Source organism: Heterocephalus glaber, unplaced genomic scaffold (genome assembly GCF_053883595.1).
Source record: "Heterocephalus glaber isolate CG9 unplaced genomic scaffold, H.glaber_assembly_v1.0 deba00000818, whole genome shotgun sequence".
NCBI classification, from domain to species: Eukaryota; Metazoa; Chordata; class Mammalia; order Rodentia; family Bathyergidae; genus Heterocephalus; species Heterocephalus glaber.
The window spans coordinates 16,022,616-16,044,269 of record NW_028258164.1 but is presented as its reverse complement, the minus strand read 5'-3'; the positions used below and the strand labels follow the sequence as shown (position 1 = coordinate 16,044,269).

At 40.9% G+C, this 21,654-nt stretch overlaps 1 long non-coding RNA gene across 1 annotated transcript in view; it reads left to right on the top strand.

The window, feature by feature from the left end:
• The window catches only part of LOC110345028 (uncharacterized), a 51,990-nt gene extending 39,483 nt beyond the window's left edge, over nt 1-12,507 (top strand). The window contains exons 4-5 of the long non-coding RNA XR_015449920.1: nt 2,967-3,081; nt 3,760-12,507. This is a non-coding gene — a long non-coding RNA (uncharacterized LOC110345028). The remainder of the gene's footprint in view (nt 1-2,966; nt 3,082-3,759) is intronic.
• Nucleotides 12,508-21,654: the final 9,147 nt, after the last annotated feature.

The window sequence follows — 21,654 nt, the reverse complement described above, 5'->3', positions numbered from 1 at the left end:
CCTGAAACCCTATTCAAAATGAAGACTCCTGCAGGAAAAGAATCTAATTCTAGAGCATAATTTAGCCCCTGAAGAGCACAGAGGAGGTGCTCTATAAATATGCTGAAGTCCTTTCAGTATCCACTTACCTTCTCTGAGCTGTTCCCAGGGCTAATGCTCTCAGACAGTCATTGGATGCAGCTGTCCAACCCCTTGTTAGTGGATTAACCATATTTCCTTAGGTCACTACAGATAGCTGGCTAGGTCCCCGTCAGATCCTCACTGATAACTGTTCATTCATCCTATCTGTCTATTTACCCATCCATCTACCTATCATTTATCTATCAAACTATCCATCCATCCTACCTTTATATCCATTAACCAACTATTTATCCACCTAATATGACCATCTATCTACCTACCCATCTACTCATCTCTTCCACCCACCCTTCCCTCCTGTCTACCCATTAATCATAGGTCTATTTTTCCATCTAGCCTATCTGCTCATCCCTTTTTTCCCTTCATCCATCCCGTCTATCCATTAACTATCCATCTATCTATGTATCCATCATCCATCCATGCATCCATCCAGTCATTTCTCCGAATTCTAAGCATGCTCCCCTAAATATTTCTCTGTATTATTATGATACTCATTTTGAGAAAGGAGGAAGATAAAAGAGCGTTTTGTGATTTCTGTTGTCTCCTTTCACAAATCTGTAAGGCAAAATTAGGCTACCAAACACATCAAGGACATGTGTGACCATTATCCCTGATGATCCTATGTTAACTTTCTATAACATTCCTTAATTGGTGGAGGAGTTACACAGTGGATGATAGGGACTTCCCTGTAGTTCTCTCAAACTACACCCCATGGATGACCACTGGGTCTTTCTGCACATGTGTAAGGTTCACACCCTGCACTGAGGAGAGCATCATGCACAAGCTGGGAAAAGCCCCAGAGGTGTCCAGATCCCTGGGCTCTGGTCCTGCCCATGAATGCCATCAAATAAGGAAATTATGTTTAGCCGCCCTAGTGTTTAGTTTTCCCATCTGCAGGATGGGGCTAGTGATCACTACTCACACTCACAGAGCTGCAGTATTAGGTTACACTGCACATGAGATGAGCCCGTGCAAAACCTGTGGCTGGTGGTGCAATTGTCCTCACTGGGACATCTTTAGCGGGGGACATCAGTCACAGAGCAGGCAGGGTGACAGGCACTGTGGAGGGGTTGCACTTCCTGTGACCACCTGTATCTTCTGCCCCCACAAACACACACTTGTATCTCAATGTAGCCTCACACCATGATTCCAGACTCTGTATTCCCCTACTGTCTCTAGGTGTCTCCTCCTGACACCCAGTATTTGTCCCAATTTCACACCACGAGTCTCCAGTTGTGTGCTGGGATGGGTTTCTGAGGCCAACACTGGGCACTCCTGGGCCTGGTTCCAGTGCTGCCTGAAGAGTGGCAATACAACACTGACAATGATGTTCATTTAACCCACCACAGAACTGTGGATCATGCAGAGAAGAAGATTCGAACAGCCCAGAGGCTCCTAGCTGCCTCTCTGATGGATCTGGTGACTGAGCTGCAGTTGCAGCTGAAGTTTCTCTCTGGTCAGGCAGGTGTACCAAACAGGAGTACAGATGCGAAATCCAGGCTGTTACCACCAAGCTCATTTTAAAAAAGAAGACAATGAGTTTTTAAATTCGTTTAGCCTAGGTTCTTTCTTAGGATTAAAAATAAAATAACATTTGCTCACCATAGCCACCACTAGGATAAAGAGGCTGCAGTTGAAATACTAATGAAACAAGGGATCTTGGGTCAGGAAAACAGCTTCAAGCAAGAGTCAAACACCAATTTGGTGCAGTTGTTGTTATGGGGTTTTGTTCCAGGATTTTTGAGGGCCTCTTCATTTAAAGATAATCCAAAAGTAATGAATTTAGAGCTTAGACACACTTTAAAAATATTCCCATGATTATATTGGCAAGCTCTTTAATGCTAATTACACCTAATTTATTTGTAAATTTACTTATTGGAGGATTTGTAGTTCAGGATTATGTTGATTTTTAGTATAATTAGGATTTGCTAGACCAAAGTTTGTTCAGATTATTAAATACCTGAATTCTTTTCCTCCCTCCCCACTTCCTCCCTCTCTCCTTTCCTTCCCTTCCTTCCTTCCTTCCTGGGACTTGGTCACTTAGTCAAATGTTACTGGGCACTGCTGTGTATGGGCCCCATCTTCTAGCCATAGGACAGTGTCCTTACAAACTTCAGTGCATGTAGAGAGCTAAGAGCTTTCTTATATGCTGAGGGAGGCATATAACCCAGTCCCAGAAGACTGGGACAGCTTCCCAAAGTAGAAATGAGAATCAACCAGAGAAAATAAAAGTAAAAAGGTGCTGGCCCTGTACATGCCAGGCAAGGTCTGGAGAAGAGAACAAAGGTGGTAGCCTGAGTCTAATTTCACAAAAAGGAAATGGAGATGAGACATGGTATTTTGACTTTGGAAGTAGCAGGCTCAGATTCTCCTGGTTGTGCAGAGGGTCCTGAGGAGGCAAGGATGAGGATGGAGAAAAAGATCTTCTAGCAGAGACCTGAGGTTAACAAAGTGAGTCCTGATGGTTTTCTGAGCCAGGATCCTGACAGCAGCAAGATGTTCCAAAAATGAGAGAAACTTTCAGGTGATAGAGACTTAGAGATTAGCAGCAGCGGGAAGGAGAATTGAGGACAGTGATCATCTCTTCCTCAAGGGCACATAGATCATGGCTCACTTCAGACTGACGTGGGCTGTCCTAGGTTTGAAGATCAATACAGTGGGAAGGTCACAGGCAACTTAGCATGTTCCAACTGTCTACAGAGAACAAGGGAAGGAACTGCCAAAGACCATGGGTGGACTTGTGCCCAGCCCTCCTCCATCCGCCTCTCATCCTATGTCATCACATACATGTCACTTGTTGAACTATTGTCGGGTGGTTTGGCCTGCAGCAGTCCCCAAGGATGAAGACCTTCTGAGCTTCCAGACAAACACATCTCTTCCTGCATGAGTGAAACTGGCTCCGGAAGACGCACTGTGCTTACGTTTCAGTGGAATTGATCTCATGTAAGTGTTCTGAATGTTTTCTCCAGGTTTTATGTTTTGGTCCCTAATGGTCACCAGAGGTATTACTAAAAAATATCTTAGATCATTTTGTAACCTTTCAAAATGTTCTAGAAAGTAAAAGCAAGTAAATATATGTAGCCTAGAATCCATTATGTAATTGCTTACCAAACTAGGGTCTCTTGAGTTCTACCTGAAAATGTACTTATTATCTATGTTAACTAAATATACTTTCTGACAAATTCATTTCTTTTATATCACCCTAGTATGTAGCCTCTGTACAGCAATCAGATAATTATGGAAGAAAATCACAGCCAAGAGTTATCTCTAAAACCAACATGTTACCCATAATAACAATAAACCCCATTTCATTTCCTCCATACATTTAGAAAACACCTACCTCCATACATGAGTAAGAAAATATTCATCTCTTTACAAATCTAAAAATCTGCATTTAACCAGTAAGAAAATACACAACAAACACCAATAATATAACATTTTTCTTTATCTAGCTTTCCCTTTGATCGTCTTTAATAGATGGGAATTTCTCAACGACAAACATCACTTTCACAGTTGTTTTCACTCCTTTCAACTTTTTGAAAAGATGTCTTTCCAACTAAGAACAGTCTTTAGAGACTAGCATGTCCTAATGGCACTTAATGTTTGTCTCCTTCTGTGCAGACTCCCGGAAGGCGAGCACAGGTGTGGGGGTGTGGAAGGCACCTGGTCACAACCTGTGTCCTCGTGGCATCCATGCTGCCGATGCGAAGATGCTAAGCCATAAATATACATCGCTCAGGTCTCTGCTGGGTGCCAAGCTGCTCAGTGACACAGCAGCTTCGTCTCTCCATCCACCCCAAGCACTGAAGCTACGTGTCCCACGCAGCCCCAAAAGAATGAGCAAACACCCTGGGGGAAGGAAGGGAGGGCTGTTTCAGCACCAGTGGGATTCTCACAGCAGAAGACCTGGGCTTAAGGACCCCCCATCTGCTGGCCAGACTCTCCTTGGAGCCACAGAACAGTCCAGCCATCCAAATGTTTAAGCATCCCTCTCCTCACCAGGTGCCCCCCAGCTCTGCCCCTCCTTCTGTACCCTTCTCCACAACTTCCTGCACCTCAATCTCATCCTGGTGTCTGCATCTCAGCTCACCTGAACTAAGGCTGGAGGCAAGACCCCTCTTCTTAAGCCATTAAATGAGAATGAACGCCTAGGTGCGGTGGCTGAGGTTGTGTTGACTTCGCTGGCCATGGTGCACAGTAGTATCAAATGCCAGTCCAGAGGTTGCTGCAGATGTATGTTTTAGATGTGGTCAACATTTAAGTTAGCAGACTTTGTTTGAGTCAAGCAGATTACTTGTCCTAATGTAGATGGGCCTTATCCAAGCAGGGGCTTCCATTTCTAAACAGGTCCTTACAGGAATCTCTGCAGGAGAATTTGCTGGAAGCTTCAGGAGCTCTTCTCAGAGTGCAGCTCAATGTGACAGGTTGTTTTTTTAAATTACATCCCAGGTTTGCAAATCCAAAATGGATCCTTAAAAGGTTTATATCAGAATAAAACATGCTTAAAGAAGCAATTGCTTAAATTTGGGAACACATTTGCTAATTTGGATGGTAAAGGATGAGGAACACAGGCTCTTCTGGAACATAAAGTGTGTGATATATGTTCTTCCCAGAAGTCATGACAGGATGAACCTGGAAAGTGTCTTCACAGTTAAGGAATATTTTTTTTCTGAACTAATTATAATATTTGTGATAAATGATTTATGCAATTTCATAATTTCTTTTGGCCTCCAAAACACAATCTCAAACACATGAACAAGAACAAAAAGACTAGAAGGAAACATATAACAAAATATAACATTGATAATTATAGTCAGGCTGAGGCTACAGCTCAGTGTTAGAACATTTGCTTAGCAGCCACCGAGCCCTGTGTTCAACCCCCAACGCTGCAAATAAATAGTTGTCATTTGGTGATGGAACGAATGCATTTTCTCCCTTAGCCTCTTCCTGCATTTCCTAGGGTGTCTCCAGTGAGCACACAGTGATCTGACAACAGGAAGCACAATTCACTCCAGAGTGAATGTGTGCCAGTTCTGAGTACCACCCGGTCCTCCCACTCCTTCTGTTTCACTGCAGGGCTTCATTTCCGAATCTTCCTTATGAGGCAGGAGTTCTTGGCGCAAACCTAACAGCCATCAAATGGCCCTGTAGGTAGATGTGTTTTCCAGGTTAGGGGATAAAAATCCACCTGAAGGTGTAGAAACATTCTGCATCCTGGTCCAGGGAGCCCAATCCTCCACCTCCAGCCCAGGTGGGTCCTCAGACCTGGCACAGTGCTGCGCCCACATTGCCTCCTCTCTTCCCTTGTCACTTCTGTCTCATTGCAGAACTCCCTTCCATGCTCGATGTTAGTGGTGCCTGTGTCCCTCCACACTGGCCCTCAACTGCAGGCTCACTGTGTCATCCGGTGCCTTTGCACAAAGGAATGCACAGAGCAAGAATAGTGGCTCCTGCAGACAGGAGCAAGGAGCCTCTTGTGCCCTAGGATGCCCTCCAAGCTGCCTGGGGTGTCAGGGGACTTGGCACCCACTGTCCCTTGGAAACCTTAAACAGAGATTAGCTGTAACTGTGAAGCAGCTCATTTCTCTTCCATTCCTAATGCTGGCCTGGCTTCTTGGAACAGGGATTGGAACCAGACCCTGCTGACATCCTATTCCCCCAGGAATGTTGATGTGTGAAAATCTTTGACCACTCTGGCCAGAAAGGCAGGGGGCAGTGTGTGTGTGTGTTTGTGTGTGTGTGTGTGTGTGCGCGCGCGTGCATAGTGGGTTTATGCATGGGATGTGTATGGGCATGTGGGGTGATGATGGCTGTGGTGAGGGAGGTCACCCACAGCAGGTGGGGGACAGGAGGCTGGCAAAGGCATATACAGGGCCGACAGCCAGAGTGACACCCACGAAGAGCCCGGCAATGCCAGGAAGTGGCCAAGATCTCAGGAAGCAGCTGGTGACTCATGCCTGGGGCCATAACTGACTCACCGTCTTCAGGGCTCCATCTTGGGAAGGGCTCTTCCCAGCCTTGCTCAGCCATTGGTCCTTCTCAGGCCTCCAGGCCTGAGTTCATCTCCATTCCTTCTGTTCTTTTCCTGGAAGATCAGTGAGCACCTTAGCTGAGAGCTGCTATCGACCCATCAGCTCAGTGGCCTGCAGTCAAGCACCATGCTGGGGACCCCACAGGGGTCACCCCACTCTCAGCTCTGGTCCCCAAGATGAGACAAGGCTGATTTTCCTTCAGCACCAAGGGCCAGCCTTGATTGGTCTAATCAATACCTTCCCTGACTGTAGTGATTTTTAGGTCAGCAAAGTGCATTGTCTAACCCAGTCCCATGATCACTGTGCCTGGGAGGAATACAAAAAATACCAGGGGAGAGAAATTTCTTCTTCCTTTTTAGATGTAAAGTTGAGAAGATCTGAGAGCAGGAGCTCCTACAGCCATTTTGTCACGATGGTGAGGATGGGGTGGAAGCAGAGGAATTCGGGCTGAGCTGGAACATGGCATCGAAGAGACCAAACTGGGCACAGAGATGGGAATTCTAGGGTTGAGGTGGCGTCCATTCAGATCCCCATCATCACATCCGATGTGAGCTCTAGGCATGAAATTCCTCACAACCTGAGGCAGACCTTGCTTCCTAAACCTGAGGGGCTGGGATCCTCAGGTGTGAGACCTCAGGTCAGCAGCAATAGCATCTCTTGAACACATGTTAGAAATTCAAATTTTGTTTGTTTGTTTGTTTGTTTAGAGCTAGAGATTGAACCAGTGCTTTCACACTGAGCTTCATCCTCAGCCCTTTTCTATTTTTAATTTTGACACCGTGTATTGCTAAGTTATTAAGTTGCCCAAGCTGGGCTCCAAATTGTGATCCTCCCACCTCAGCCTTCCAGAGTGCTGGGATTATGGGTGTGTACTACCACACCAGGCAAAAGTCCAGATACTTGAGGTCTATTGCAGCCTGTACTTTAACAAACCCTCTAGGATATTCTGATATAATATGCAGTTTGAAAACACTCAACTTCTCTCTCTCCCTTTTCTTTTCCACACTAATTTGCAGCACATCTCCCTGTAATCATCTGAGGCTGGCTCTACCTACATACTGATCCCACATTCTGATGCCCGTGTGACACTGTGGAGGGCCTGGAACCTGCTAAACATCTCTGTGTGAGAACATTCTCCTCTTTGTCCTAAAGTCATTTCCGCAGGACAGAGCTCCTGAAGAGCCACCCTGCTGTCCTCGGTGACAGATTTGCCAGCCCTCCACCAGGTGGATGGATATGGTGAGATCAGCTGTGTCCTCTGGTATTTCTCCTGCTCTCAGGGTAATCCCAGCCTCCTACCATCATGAAGCAGCCCCCAGGAGGAAGCTGCAGGAAGGCAGCCATCTGAGGATAGTCATCCCAGCTTCACACTCCCAGAAAGTCACAGAGAAAAACAGTCTTTTTTTTTTTTTTTTTTTTTGGCTGAGATGTAGGGTGGCAGATAGGAGGAAGGGAGAAGTCATCACATAGAACAATGCAGATAAATAGAATTCAATGGCTATTCTATTCAGCATTTTTCTTCTCTCCATTAAATTAGAATAATTTTGTACTAAAGACAAGCACATCAGATGAAAGGAAATTTAATTTGTTTTGACATCCCCCAAATAAAAAGTACAACATGAATTCACACATATCAAATTCTTCAAAAGGAAATACAGAGAGAAGATGCTCAAAGACAAATTGTTTATGCAAGTTTCTTCTCAGAGAGCTGGAGTTTGGAAATTGCCACTGTGTTTTGGGGAACAATGCTTTCTGGTTGAGAAATATGAGATGAGATTGCAAATACAGTGAATGTTTAAATTAAAAAATATATTACAGTTAAAATACATTGCCATGAATCCCCCTCAAAGTACTCCCCCTCACCTTGAACACACTTATCCCATCATCCTTGCCACTTTCTGAAGGAGTTCTGGAAGTCCTCTTTCCTGAGTGTCTTCAGTTGTGCTGTTGTGGCTGCCTTGACATCCTGAATAGATGAAAATGTCTCCCTTTCATTGTCATTTTGACTTTGGCGAAGAGCCAGAAGTTGCACAGTGCCAGATTTGGTGGATGAAGACACTGTCATGTTTTAGCAACCTGCCTTTCCATTGCATAGTACTCAGCAGCAGCATTCACAATAGTTTTTATCACACCTTATAAATACCTCAGGAAAGAGGACCTTCAGAACTGCTTCAGAAAGCATCAAGAATGATGGGATAAGTGTCAGGCACATGAAATCTGAAACAATCTATCATCAATAGAACTGGACTATAAAAGATGTTAAAGGAAGTTCAGGGAGACACTGGATGGAAATCTATCTGAACCAAGGATGAGGAATTCTAGATGTGATAACTACATTAAAAATGTAATATACTGTATCTTTACATTTCAAATATATACTATAAACATTACCGTAACTACTAACCTAATGCCACCAAGGTGAAGAAATGGAATTATAAAACATATATAATCTAACACAGGCAAATAGAGAGGGAAAATGAAACAAAGAACAAATGGTAAAAAAAATTTTAAAGCTCAATATTAAAATTATATATTTAAATTTAACAGTATGAATGTAAATATTCTAAATAACTCAATTACAAGGCATAGATTATCAAATTAAATTTAAAAAGCAAGAACAAGCTGTATGCCACTTATCATGAACCCACATTAAATATAAAGATAAAAACTTACTGAAATGAAAAAGGTGGAAAAAATATAAAAGGCCAACTTTAATGAAATAAAAATAGACAAAATAGACTTCAGATCAAAGACTATTACACAGAATAAAGTGAGTCATTTTCTGTTGATAAAGAGGATGATGAGAACCTAGGGATTCTAAACATTCTGTTCTTCATAATGTAAATTCAAAATATATAACTGGCAAAAATAATATACTTCAAGAAGATTTAAACATTTATCTCAAAGTAGGAGGAAAATATAGTTTCATGGTTTAGATCTGGATTCTCCCAAAAGCCCTTAGGTTAAAGGGCTGTGGCACTATTAGAAAGTAATGAACTCTTTAAGAGGTGGGGCCTAGTGGGAGGAAGTCAGGTCATTGGAGATGCCTGGTCCCACCTCTTCCTTTCTAACTAGCTTGTGGTGAGCAGCTCTGCCCCACCATGTGGTCCTGTCATGATGTTGTACCTCACCAGTGAAACCTCTGAAACAATGAATCAAAATAAATCTTTCCTCCTCTCAGGTTGATTTTCTCAAGTTTATTGTCACAGGGACAGAAAGCTAATTAATATATATAGTTACTAAAGTAATAATGATATAGAATATTTAACCATGCTATTATTAACCAAATTGACCTCAATTGATCAATTAACATAGAATATTCCACCTAACAACTACAGAATCGATATTATTTTCAACTGTACATGGAAAATTTACCAATATATATCTTATTATGGTTGATAATACTACCCTCAATAAATATAGAAAGATTAAGTCATATCAAATTTGGTTTTGACCATAAAGAATTAAATTAGAGGGCCAGGGATTTAGCTCAGTGGTTCTGCTGCCTGCCTCGCAAGTGCAAGGACCCGAGTTTGATCCCCTGTACCAAAAAAAAAAAAAAAGAATTAAATTAGAAAGTATTAAGTAATGAACTTTGGGGAATTCACTAATATATTATATCACAATGTATCTCTAAATAGCAAATAGATCAAAGAAGTCAAAAGGTATATTGGAAAAAATTAAACTGGGTTGTGTCTTGACAATATATCAAAATGTGAGGGCTACTGTGAAAGAAATACTTAGAAAATTATACTCATAAATGCTTATATTAAAATAATATAGGTTTCAATTTAATAACTTTAGTAATTAGAATAAAATGAGCCAATAAATAATATCAGAGTGTAAATCAATAAAATAGTGTGAGAAACTGAAAGTGTAAATAAGGACTAAAAGGTATAATAGATAATGTGAAATAGGAAGAAAAGGGGCAAAGGGGAAGGGGAAGTGGGAGGGGTAGGGAAAAGTTAACAAAGGAATGGAATTAATATGAGAAAATGGGAAAATGGAAACAAAGTCTTTGTAAATAGTGAGGGATGGAGGGGTTGAAGGGAGAGCAGGGGAAGGGGGAAAATTAACCACGAGAGATTATGTAAAGGTGCAAATTTTCAATAATGAATGTCATTATATTATATACCTAAAATGTACCAATGATTAGAATGAATAATTGATAATGCAAAATAGGAAGGAAAGGTCCAAAGGGGTAGGGGAAGTGGGAAGGGCAGGGGAAAGGAAAGAAGGGAAAGGAAAAATTATGAGAAATGGAAACAAAGTTTTTGTAAGTAGGGAAGAGTGGAGGGGGTGAAGGGAGGGCTAGGAATGGGGAAAAAATAAGAACCAAGATGCATCATGTAAAGGTACAAGTTCTCAATGAGAAATGTAAATGTGTTATACACCTAAAATGTACCAATAAAAGAATTTTAAAAAGTAAAATAGTTAAGCTAAAAATAATAGAAAAGCAACAAAATCTGATTCTTTGGGAAGATCTATAAAATTGATAAATTCCAGCCAGACTAAATATGATTTTTAAAAAAGATAGAGCAAACACAAATTCCCAATGTCAGGAACAAAATAAACATGCAGTAGATTCAGGGTCATTAAGAGAATAATAGGGCATATTGTAAACAACATCATAGATGGATTTCTGAATGACACAAACTGTCAAAACTCACTTAAAAAGAATATATGACTTGAATAGCTCTAAATCTACTAAAGAAATTGAATTTGTAGTTTTAAAAACCTTCTCATAAAGAAAATCCCAGACACAGATGGCTGAAAAAATTTTTTCAAACATTTAAGGGAGACATCATAACAATTTTTATAAAACATTTATAGAAAATTGACTCTGGTTATTGAAACTGAAAGAAACATTGTGGAATGAGAAATCTGCTCACCAGTGTCTCTCATACATATAGAGAAAACCCTTCTCAGGAGACTTTAGCAAAGCAAATCGAACAACATACTATACAAGTATAAAAAGGATTCACATGAGGACAAGTGAATTTTAACCCTGGAAGGCATTGGCCTTCAAAAATCAACTAATATAATTCACCAAATTAGCAATAACATCAATAGATACAGAAAACACATTTTTTAAAAATCCAATGTCTATTCTTAATTGTGAAAAAAAGGTAGAAGTTTGGTAGACTAGGAACATAAGGGAAGGTCCTCAACCTAATATTAACTTCTATGAAAACTATAGAGCTAGCAGCATTTTTATTGGATGAATATTTATGTTCTCCCAGAATTCACTTGTGCAAATCATAATTCTGAATGTGATGAGAGCAGGGAGTTTGGGGAGGTAGTCATGAGAGTGGAGCCCTTATAGATGGGGCCTTAGAGAGACCACTCTTCTTGCCACATGAGGATACAGTATTCACTCTGATCCATGATTGTACATTCTGTGCTCTCAGTTACAAGCAGTCAATCATAGTCTGAAAATGTTAAATAGGAAATTTCAGAAATAAATAACTCATGTTATGTCCACGCTATAAAGACTGTTTAGCTAAATAGAGCTACTACCATTAGACACTTATTAACTGGTAACCATTGGATATGCCTCAGAGAAGCTGTGAAAAGCTTTCTTTAAATGGAAATGAAATTTTTCTAACAAAGAGAAAATTTGTATGATGAGGTTGCTAAGATCTATAGCATGATGAAATACTTTGAAAGACAGACCCTAGTCACGTAACTTTTGTTATGTATAATGTTATAATTGTTCCATTTGCTTATTAATTATTTTTTAATCTCGTACTGTGCCTAATTGAGTAACTTCATCATATATATATATTCATCATATATATATATATATATGTATGTATATGAAAATAGATAATATATGTAGGGTTTGGTATTATCTGTGATTTAGGTCATCCACTGGGAGTCTGGGAGTAAATCCCACAATAGATAAAGGGGGACAATTGTACAAGCAGAAGTTGGCAGTCTTCAATCTGGAAGGGGGATTTCATCAGAACCAAGCCATGTTGGAATCCTTGATCTTGGCCTTCTGACTCCAGGAGTGTAAGAAATACATTTCCACTGTTTATAAGCAACCCAAGCTCTAATATTTTGTTATATCACCTAGAACTGCTAAAGACGATAGAGGAAAAAGGCATTTTCTCCAAGATCAGAAATAATTCAAGGACAGTTTCTCTTATTATTTGTATTCAGGATTCCTATGGAATGTAATAAATCAAGAAAAAGAAAATACATCTAGAGTGGAAAGAAAAAAAAGTAAATTTGCCTTTGCTTATAGATTACATGATCTCTATATAAAAATTGTATGGAACATACCAACTTCTTAAACTGTACACATTAAATATGTGCAGTGTGTCAGTTATACCTCAAGAAAGCTGTTGAATGTTTTATTGTAAACTTTTAAATGGCTACAGAGTATCAAAAATTTCTTCTTACTGGTACCATCAAGATCTTTTAATCCTAACTGCCTCCATTTCTATTTTCTCCACCTCCTGATCCATCTCATTTATGGCGTTACCATCTGCTTATCACTGGGTGAGGAAATGTAATCTTTCCCCGCAGCTTCTTTATGTTCTTTCTTTCTTCTTTTTTTTTTTTTTTTTTTTGGATACTGGGAATTGAACTCAGGACCTTCCATTTGCAAGGCAGGTGGTGGAACCACTAAGCTAAATCCCCCGGCCCCTGCCTTGTGTTCTTTATTTGGTTGATCCTGAAATGCCTTGGGTCAATCATCTCCACTCAGTTTCCCTCTTCCAGCCTTGACTTAGTACTGCACCATCTCTGTCCTCAAATCTCCTCTTTTCCTGGATTACTCCTTCTGGTTATATCTAGTCTCTGCATTGCACATACCAAAATAATTTACCTTTGTGCAAAACAGATTCTCAAATATTTCCAGTGGCTCAGAAACATCTACCTGAAGAAATATGAGCTCTATCTGGTAACTTGCAAAATTCTTCAAAATATTGCCCCATGCTTCACCTCTGATTTCATTTTATGTTCGTTCATTCCATAAAGAACCATATAGGTATGTGGATTTATTTTATCACGATGTTACCTGTCATATGTCACAAGCTGGAAACTAAGATCTAAGGAAAGATGCTATTGTGGTTTATGTCTAGGTGTCCCCCTAAAACCTTCCTCAAGGGATCAGGGTCAGGACCTTTGAAAGGTGATTGGGTAATGGGGGTGTTTAGCTGACTTACTGTTAGGAGGTGGGGTGTGGTAGGAAGAGGTGTGTCATTGAGGGTGTAGCCGGGAAGGGTTTCTACTACTCCTTGGTTGGCCCTACTTTCTTTCTCTCTCTGCTTTCTGGCTGCCATGCCAAGACCAGTTCTCCCCCACCAGGCCCCTCTGCCATGCTGTTCTGCCTTGGAGCCTGCTCACTATGGACTGTAACTGTGAATCAAAATAAACCTCTCTTCCTCCAAGTTGTGGGTGGTGGGTATTCCGTCTCAGCGATGAAGAAAGTGACTAAGACGGATGCTTTTCTGGTAAAATAATATCCTGGGACATCAATTATCTAAGGTGTTGTAGGCAGTCACCCACTACATTCCATTGGGAAGCTGATCCTAAGAAAACTGTCTCTGTGTACTAGGTGGGGCAAAATCAGGACTAATAATATGTTTTAAAACCAGACTATTCAAAGAACACACCACAGATAATTGCTGGAAGCTGAGTAAACATGGATAAACATAAGTTGTGTAAATAAAATATTGATGGAAGTATTTGATGTTATTCTAATATGGAAGTCCACAGATTTATTCACATGAAAGAAGGAAAATAGTCTTGGTTATTGAGAATTCTTTTGCCTCATTTGAAAATAAGAAACTTCCTAAATATTTAAGCAGGCTCCTTAATGAAGCTGATGTTCCTGAGCGCAGACCTGTCTTGGCAGTGTAGTCTGTGCACTGCCGTGCGACTTTGATTTTGTCCCCATTACAATCTAAATCCTCTCCAAGTAATTGGAAGAGAATAGAATTCTCTTTATTGAAATGATGCCAACTTCATCTGTATGTTAAGGGCTTGGGCTGAAAATAATATGAGTAATATTTTATATCCTGATCTACACTTGCCTGGAAAGAAAGAGACCCGGATTTCTAACTTTTCAGCCATCTAGTTTTCATGTTTGGGTAAAATCACACAGTTCAATTTATAAAACTTGACTAACTTTACTAATGTGAAAAACAACTGTAGAACACTTTTTTTCATCTGCCCACGGACTATTTATGAGAAGTTGTATAACTGGCTGTAAAGTTAGTCTTAACAAATTGAAAGGATTGACATGAAACTCAGTAACTCCTTCAAATGACAAACAAAGTGCTAATGAAAATAAAATTCAGAGAGTTTCTGACTTACGATGCTTTGACTTGCAATTATTAGATTTTATGAAGGAGTGTAAACAATACACATTAGATAAAAAACAGTACTTTGAATTTGAATTTGATCTTTCTCCAGGCTGCAGATAAGCAGCACGATATTCTCTCTTTCTTTTCCAGTGTTTATTTCTTATTGGTACATATTTACGGAACAACATGATCACATTTCTTGTGGGGAGTTAGTGCATATACATAATGTATATTAATTCTTTTCTCATCCTCTTCTTCTCTCCTCTATCTCTTGATCCCCTTCCCATTTGCCAAAGATCTACTTCCCGTCATTATCTTTTATTTTGATCTTTTATTGTAGTTTTGAGATGCCACGCAGCTGACGCACCTCCAGCCACTCAGCCACGAGGGTAAACACTGGCATGTGGAGTGCACTGTGTAGCTACACTATGAGGCTCATTTGGTTAGACAAATTCCAGCACTTTCAACTTAGGATATGGTCAGTTTACAATGTATTTTGACATTTCCAATTAAGATCCATGTATCAGGATGTAAACCTATAGTATGTTAAGATTAATCTCCATTGTCAAATGTTTAAAACTGTTATATACTGTGAAACAACCCTTTGGTAAAAGAAGGAGACACTATAGAGGCTCCAAAGATTTTCAAGGAAAATCCTACATATTAAAACTTGAGAGATAGATCTTAAGTTCTGCTTTGTAGAAAATTTATGGCATTAGTTGTATATGAATATATGCAAAAGAAGAAATGTTAAAAGCCAGTACTAAAATATTCACCTAAGGAAGTTATAATATGCACAGCAAACTAAATTCTCTCTTTAATTTAAAAATATTTTAAACACGTGTGTTTCTTACCCTGAATCTGGTATTTCTATCATCTGAAGGTCTGGCCAGTCTGATATCTGAGGATCCTGCAGGCTGTATCCATGGACATCCTTTAGATGTAAGAACTGGTTTAGGACTGTACACCTTTGTATTTGTTTCTAGAAGAGACCAGAGACACGACTTACCTTGGACAATTTTGTTAATTTCTCTCTCAGGGGTTTCCCAAGCCATGCAGGTATTGTGGACTGCAAAGGGAGACTCAGCCATAAAGCAGGGACTGACTGAAGCCGGGAGGGCAGGCCTCTGTCAGCCCTAGCCAAGTAGGAGCACTGGCTTTCTCTCTCTTCACCATGGGGTGTCCCAGGGTGTGGCTTGGGGGAAACAGGATACTGGTCCCCGCCCTCTTCTTCTAGTCCCAAGGACTCATCAGCTGTCCCAAGAGATCTTTCAGTGGGGCCTCTATCTCAGAGATGGCAAACGTCCCTGGATCCCCTTTGCCACAATCAGGCTTTGTTCTCACATTGCTTAAGTTGCACAGGCTGGACTCAAACTTGCAATCCTACTGCCTCAGCCTCCCAGAGTGCTGAGATTATAGGCATGAGTCACTATGCCTGGCATCCTGGGTTTTCAATTCTCTCCATGGGCAGATGCATTTTTCTCATATTCTTCATAATGAGCTGCACATTTAAAAGGGTATTTGATATATTTAGCTTACCATACGCTGGGATCAGAATTCCAGAATTTCCTTCTAAGCTACAGACATAGCCATGTCATTCCCTAATTTAAACTTCTAGAGGCTTGGTGCGCAAATTCCTCTTTAGAGACCCTGGTCTTTCTCATCACCCCCTCTGCAATCTGAAGGCCCTGCTAGGAGAGTTCCAGCTGTCATGGAAACGGAGTGCAGGTGCTGAGGCTGAGTCTCCTGAGTGCACTTGTGGCACCTCATGCCAAGCACCTGCTCCTCTCCTAACATGCAGCCCAAAGGGCTCTGCCCCCGAAGCTGCTTTGCCTCCCTTCCTGGGGCCCAGAGTGCTCTGCACTGCCCTGGTGGCTGTCACCCAGCACCCACCTGTGTCACCACAGGGCCTTAAGGGGCTCCATTCCCAAAGGGAAACCCATGGAGATGGTGTTGTTAATACAAAGGAATGAATCTTTTAGCATGAAATTCCAGCTGGAGAGGATCACTGCTCCTGCTCTGCTGTCCCTCGAATCCCAGCATCTCATTGCTCTGATTTCTTTTCCCCCTTTACAGTACTGTGATTTGAATCTAGGCCTTTTTAATTTTTTATCTTGAGACAGAGTCTCAGAAAATTACTAAGTTGCCCAGGCTGGGCTCAAACTTGTGATCCTCCCACCTCAGCCTCTCAGAGTGCTGCGATTACTGCCATGCAGCACCATGCCCAGCTGGGACTGCTGCTTTTACACCTTTGGGAAGATGACTACTGCTTGTCTTCTGCAGACAGGTCCTTCCCTGCATAATCTTATTGAGATAGAGTGGACAATTCAAAATCATATGTACGTAAAAGAGGGCACGAATGCTTTGGTTACATACACATACAGTGTGAATTACTCACCTCAGACCTGCTGGGCTGCAGTGTCCCTGGTGGACAGGGAAGCATATGAGTCTGCTCTGGACAGAGGAGGACAATGTGACAGGTGCTTTCTAGAGCAGTGACAGTCTTGGTCTCCTCTCGGAGACAAGCGGCCTGGGTTGTGTGGGCAAACAAGTCACCCCCAAACTGGAATGCTGAGATGCCTATCAAGAGCAAAAGGAATAAACATATCACTATATATATATATATATATATATATATATATACACACACACACACACATACATCTTCATAGAGGACAGTGTGACCAGGAAGAATAAAAATTTGAGCAATATGTACCATCTGGGCAATTTCCTTACATGTAAATTCTGGGGGGAAGAAAGAATTCACAAAAGAATTCATATAGTATGAAAGCACCTTAAAAGCTCCATAACAAATGAAGTTAATTGATGTGTTTTTAGGAAAACCATAAAGAAAAGTAAAGAAAGAACAAGCACTCTTTTTAAAGTCATGCTCAACTTCACAGGAAGGAGAGAGGCAATTGGGGAAAGTCTCAAATGTACATTCATTAACTTTGTTAACGATGTTCTATTTTGGAGCTTTTTGTGTAAGGATATTTTATTTTTATATATCGTATGACTTGTTTTTATAAAATTTCAAAATTAATTCATTAAAAATGACTCTTGGCCTTATTAACAATTTGTTCAGTCTGATGAATTAAAAATGAGAGATCCATAATGAGATCCTCATCAGGATTTGGAGTCCACAGAGAAAGTAATTTTGAAAACCTAATTCCAGTGAAGAAATGACACTCAGCTGTGCCATGGCAGAGCAAGCTCTGATGGCACTCAGCCCTCTCTGGGAGTGGCCCAGGACACAGCTGGCACCTGGAGCCTGAGCCCACTGCCTCTCTGCTGAGCTCGCACCTTAGCTCTGATGCACCTGTTTACTCCATCCAGCATAATTTTCCTCCCAAATGAACTACAGGTGCGTCAAGATACCGAGCGTGCCAGAAGCAGCTCCTCTTCATACATGCAGACTCAAGAATGGCTGTCACAGGTCAAAAGAGAAAGCCAAGAATGATAGAAAGCAGTGCTTACAAGAGATGGTGCTCATTGCTAGTACTGCCCTTCCAGCTTGCTCTCCCTAGACTCCAGAACACTTATGTCATGGTCCCTCACTACCCCTGATCTTCTCTTACCCTCTCCTGATGGGCTTATCCTCTTACCATTTTGCAGAGATCTCAAATGTTCCACCCAAATCCAAGCTAGTGCTTTAGCCTAAAGTGTCCTCTGTTTCACTGGACCATGACTATTTGTAACCCTCCAAAAAGATCCCGTTCAAGCCATATAATCAAACAAACAAACAAACAAACAAACAACAGAGCACTCAAATTTTCCTGCCTCAGTGAAATCAGGTGGGCATTGACTCATCATATATGTTTAAATCTACCATACACATTTACGGGCATCATCTTATATTTTTAATGTAATAATTAACAAACAGTTTTTCTTATGGCCCCACTAAAGTTTAGTGGTGGGATCTTATGGACTATATCTAGTTTCTGACCCCTGCCCCTCTGGCTTCTTCCTCCACTCTCTGCTTCCCATGTGCCATTAGTAGAACAGCTTTACTCCACCATGCCCTTCTGCCACAATGGTTCTGCCTTGGAGTCATTCAACCATGGACTGAATCCTCTGAAACCATGAGTCAAAATAAATCTCTCCTTTAAGTTGTCTGTGTCAGATATGACTTAAAGATGACTTTAAGCAACAAGAAAGATGACTAATACATCACTTGTGTAATATTCCTACTTGTGAATGTTGGAGTCGAGTGTTTAGAAAAAAGTATGGCCTAATTAGAATCTTTTCCTAGTGTTTTTTCAGCCTTCAAAGGTAAACATTTTCACTTGCAGTTTTCTATGCAGAGAAACTTGTAAGCTTCTCAAAGCAGTGGTACAGGGGCCTATAAAGCTTCCTTGAAGAGCAAAGACTTCTATCTCTCTTAAACTGGTCATCATTTTAAAAGACATCTTCATGCTCAACTCTAGCAAGCCCTTGAGGTCCTGTAGGGGCTGGCTTTCTTTGTCCAGCTGTGCTTTAGACCCTTGGTAAAATGTTGCTTGGATCTCTTGCCAGGCAGAAGGAATCAAGGAGTAAACAAAGATGTAATAATAAAAACTAAATGAAAAAAAAAGAAAAAGACTGAAGATAGAAATCCCACTGTGCAATAAGGTCAGAATCAATTTAGAATGAACCCTTTTTAATATGGAAACCACATACAGAGCCTGGGAATACATGGTGACAAGTATAATCACCTGAGATGAGGTTAGGAGCAGCCCCTGGAAGCTAAGCCAGAAATCAATTTGCAATCAATTAGAAGAAGCCAAGGTCACATTATGAGGTCCTCAGGCCAAGATTTGAACAATAATCCAATTGGCATAGAATGAGTCCTGGGGGCTCTGGAGACAGACTTCTGGGTTTCAATCCTGGCTCCTGCACAAGCATGAAGATTAGGGGTCTCTGTGCCTCAGTTTCCTTATAAGGAGTGAGAATTGCAAAAGCACATGTGTTCATGCATAGAAGGAGCATGTGTAACAGAACTAAGAGCTGAAGGGGTGCTCAGAAGACAAACTCTCTTATTCACTACTTCTCTGATTATAACGGACACATTTTTTAAGTTAGCAACTTTATTCACAAAGGAATCATCCATGCAAATACAAAAACTGCACCCCAGGGCATCCATCAGGGTCCCTAAGCACTACCAGAGCCAGAGCATGACAGGTCATGCACAAGTAAGAAAACATCTTGCTCTGCAGCCTTAGGTGCAATGACGCCAGCCTTGAACATCTCTCCTTATTCCATCTCTGTGTTACAAGTTTCCCTCCCTGTGTAGACTTGCAAACAAGGCTGAAGGCTCTGATTTGGGGAGATGGAACTCTAGGCCAGTTTTTCTGCTTATAAGTTAATATGCTATTTTTCTTCATTTTCTATGTCTGTTTTGAATTTTTGAGGATCACCTGCAATTTCATGATCACTGTGTATATTATCAAACTTAATTTGAGGTCATCAAATCCTAGGGGTGACACCTTCACCTTTGCTTCCCATCATGCCCCTGTGATGTCTGTGGAACCCTCTGCAAAGGTAGTGGCCACTCCAGTGTTGCCTCTCAGTGCCTCTGCCTGCTGTGTCAGACGCTGCTCTCTGCCTATGCAATACATGTGGCCTTCCCCCGCCCCCGTGGAAACTGAAATTAAGTTGTTAGAAAATTATTCTGTTTTGTTTTGGATTTCCAGGCCTCCCTTTCAGTGTTTGAATTCTTCAGGGAATTAAACTATTAGTAGAAGCAGATGATCCATGGCGGTGATAGCCGAATCCCAGGAAGGTTGGGTGCCCAGGGAGGGCTGAGAGGAAGCAACAGGGTTCGTGACCTCACAGCCCCTGCCTGTACCCCAGCTCCCTCCCTCATACTCATCACTTCTGCTGTGGTCAAGACACCACGATGCTGTCCTCTGCACATCTAGGGAAGGGCCACAGTGAGGGTAGTGTGTAGCACGGGAGACAGGTGCCCCTCCAGCTACAAACGCCATGTAGTAACAAGGGACAGAGGGAGGGAGTTGAGAGAACCCTTCAAACAACTGCTTAGACATAAATGTAGAATGTTGTCTCATTCTAAAATCTATATAACAAGTAACATGAAAGGAAATAATACGACCATAGCAATTTCATTTGGCATTTGTAATGTTTGCCCAAGAAGTGGAAGAGGAAGGACAAATATTTGTTTTTCTGTCCTTCTTTCTTATTCAGACAAGTGAACAAGGAGATTAAATTTCTCAGTGCCTAGTACTCACTAAGACCAGGTTCAGGGTGAGGACAGGGAGGACAGCCTCTTAAACCAGGTTAGAAATCCAGCACTCTCAAGTTCCTATTTCCCTGGTGTGTCTGTCTGTCTGTCTGTCTGTCTCTCTCTCTCTCTCTGAATTTCACCATTTTGGATTCATCATATAAGTAAACTTATGCAACATTTGTTCTTCTGTGGCTGGCTTACTTAACTTCAGCATAATGTCTGCCAGCTTCATTTATGTTTTTATAAATGGCAAGATTTCCTGTATTTTTTAAGCTGAATAATGTTCCCTTGTAGGTACTTACCACATTTTCTTTATCCATTTATCTATGGATGGGCATTTATATCATATTCTTTGCTATTGTGCACAATGTAACAATGAATGTGAGGGTTCAGATACTGCTTCAAGATCCTGATGTTAAAATTTGCTGCGGATAGATTTTGCTTTACTTTTTCTCATCACCAGCATAATAATAAACAGGATGGGAGGAAACTTTGGGAGATGATGAATAGGTGTATGGCATAGCTGGTTGTAATAGCTGCATGGGTGTGTATTCACCTCCAAATTTATCAAGTTGTATATTTCAAATACAATGGTACGTTGGTTAACAAACACTTTTGTTTGCAAATGAAGGATTTGGCAAAATGTTGTTTTTGTTTACGAACTTGATATTGTGTGACAGATACAACTTTGACCATCTTTCCCACACCAGTACAAATGTGGCCATCTTTCCCAAGGTCATAGAACAAATTAAGTTCTTTTCCAAAATTAATTTTATTAATACATTTAGGTATGCAATATAATGACATTCATCATTGGAGATTTGTACCTTTACATAATATATCCTGATTCTTATTTTTTCCCCATTCCCCTGTCCTCCCTTCAAACCCTCCACCCTTTTCTATTTACAAAGACTATTTCCATTTTTTCATTTTCTCATGT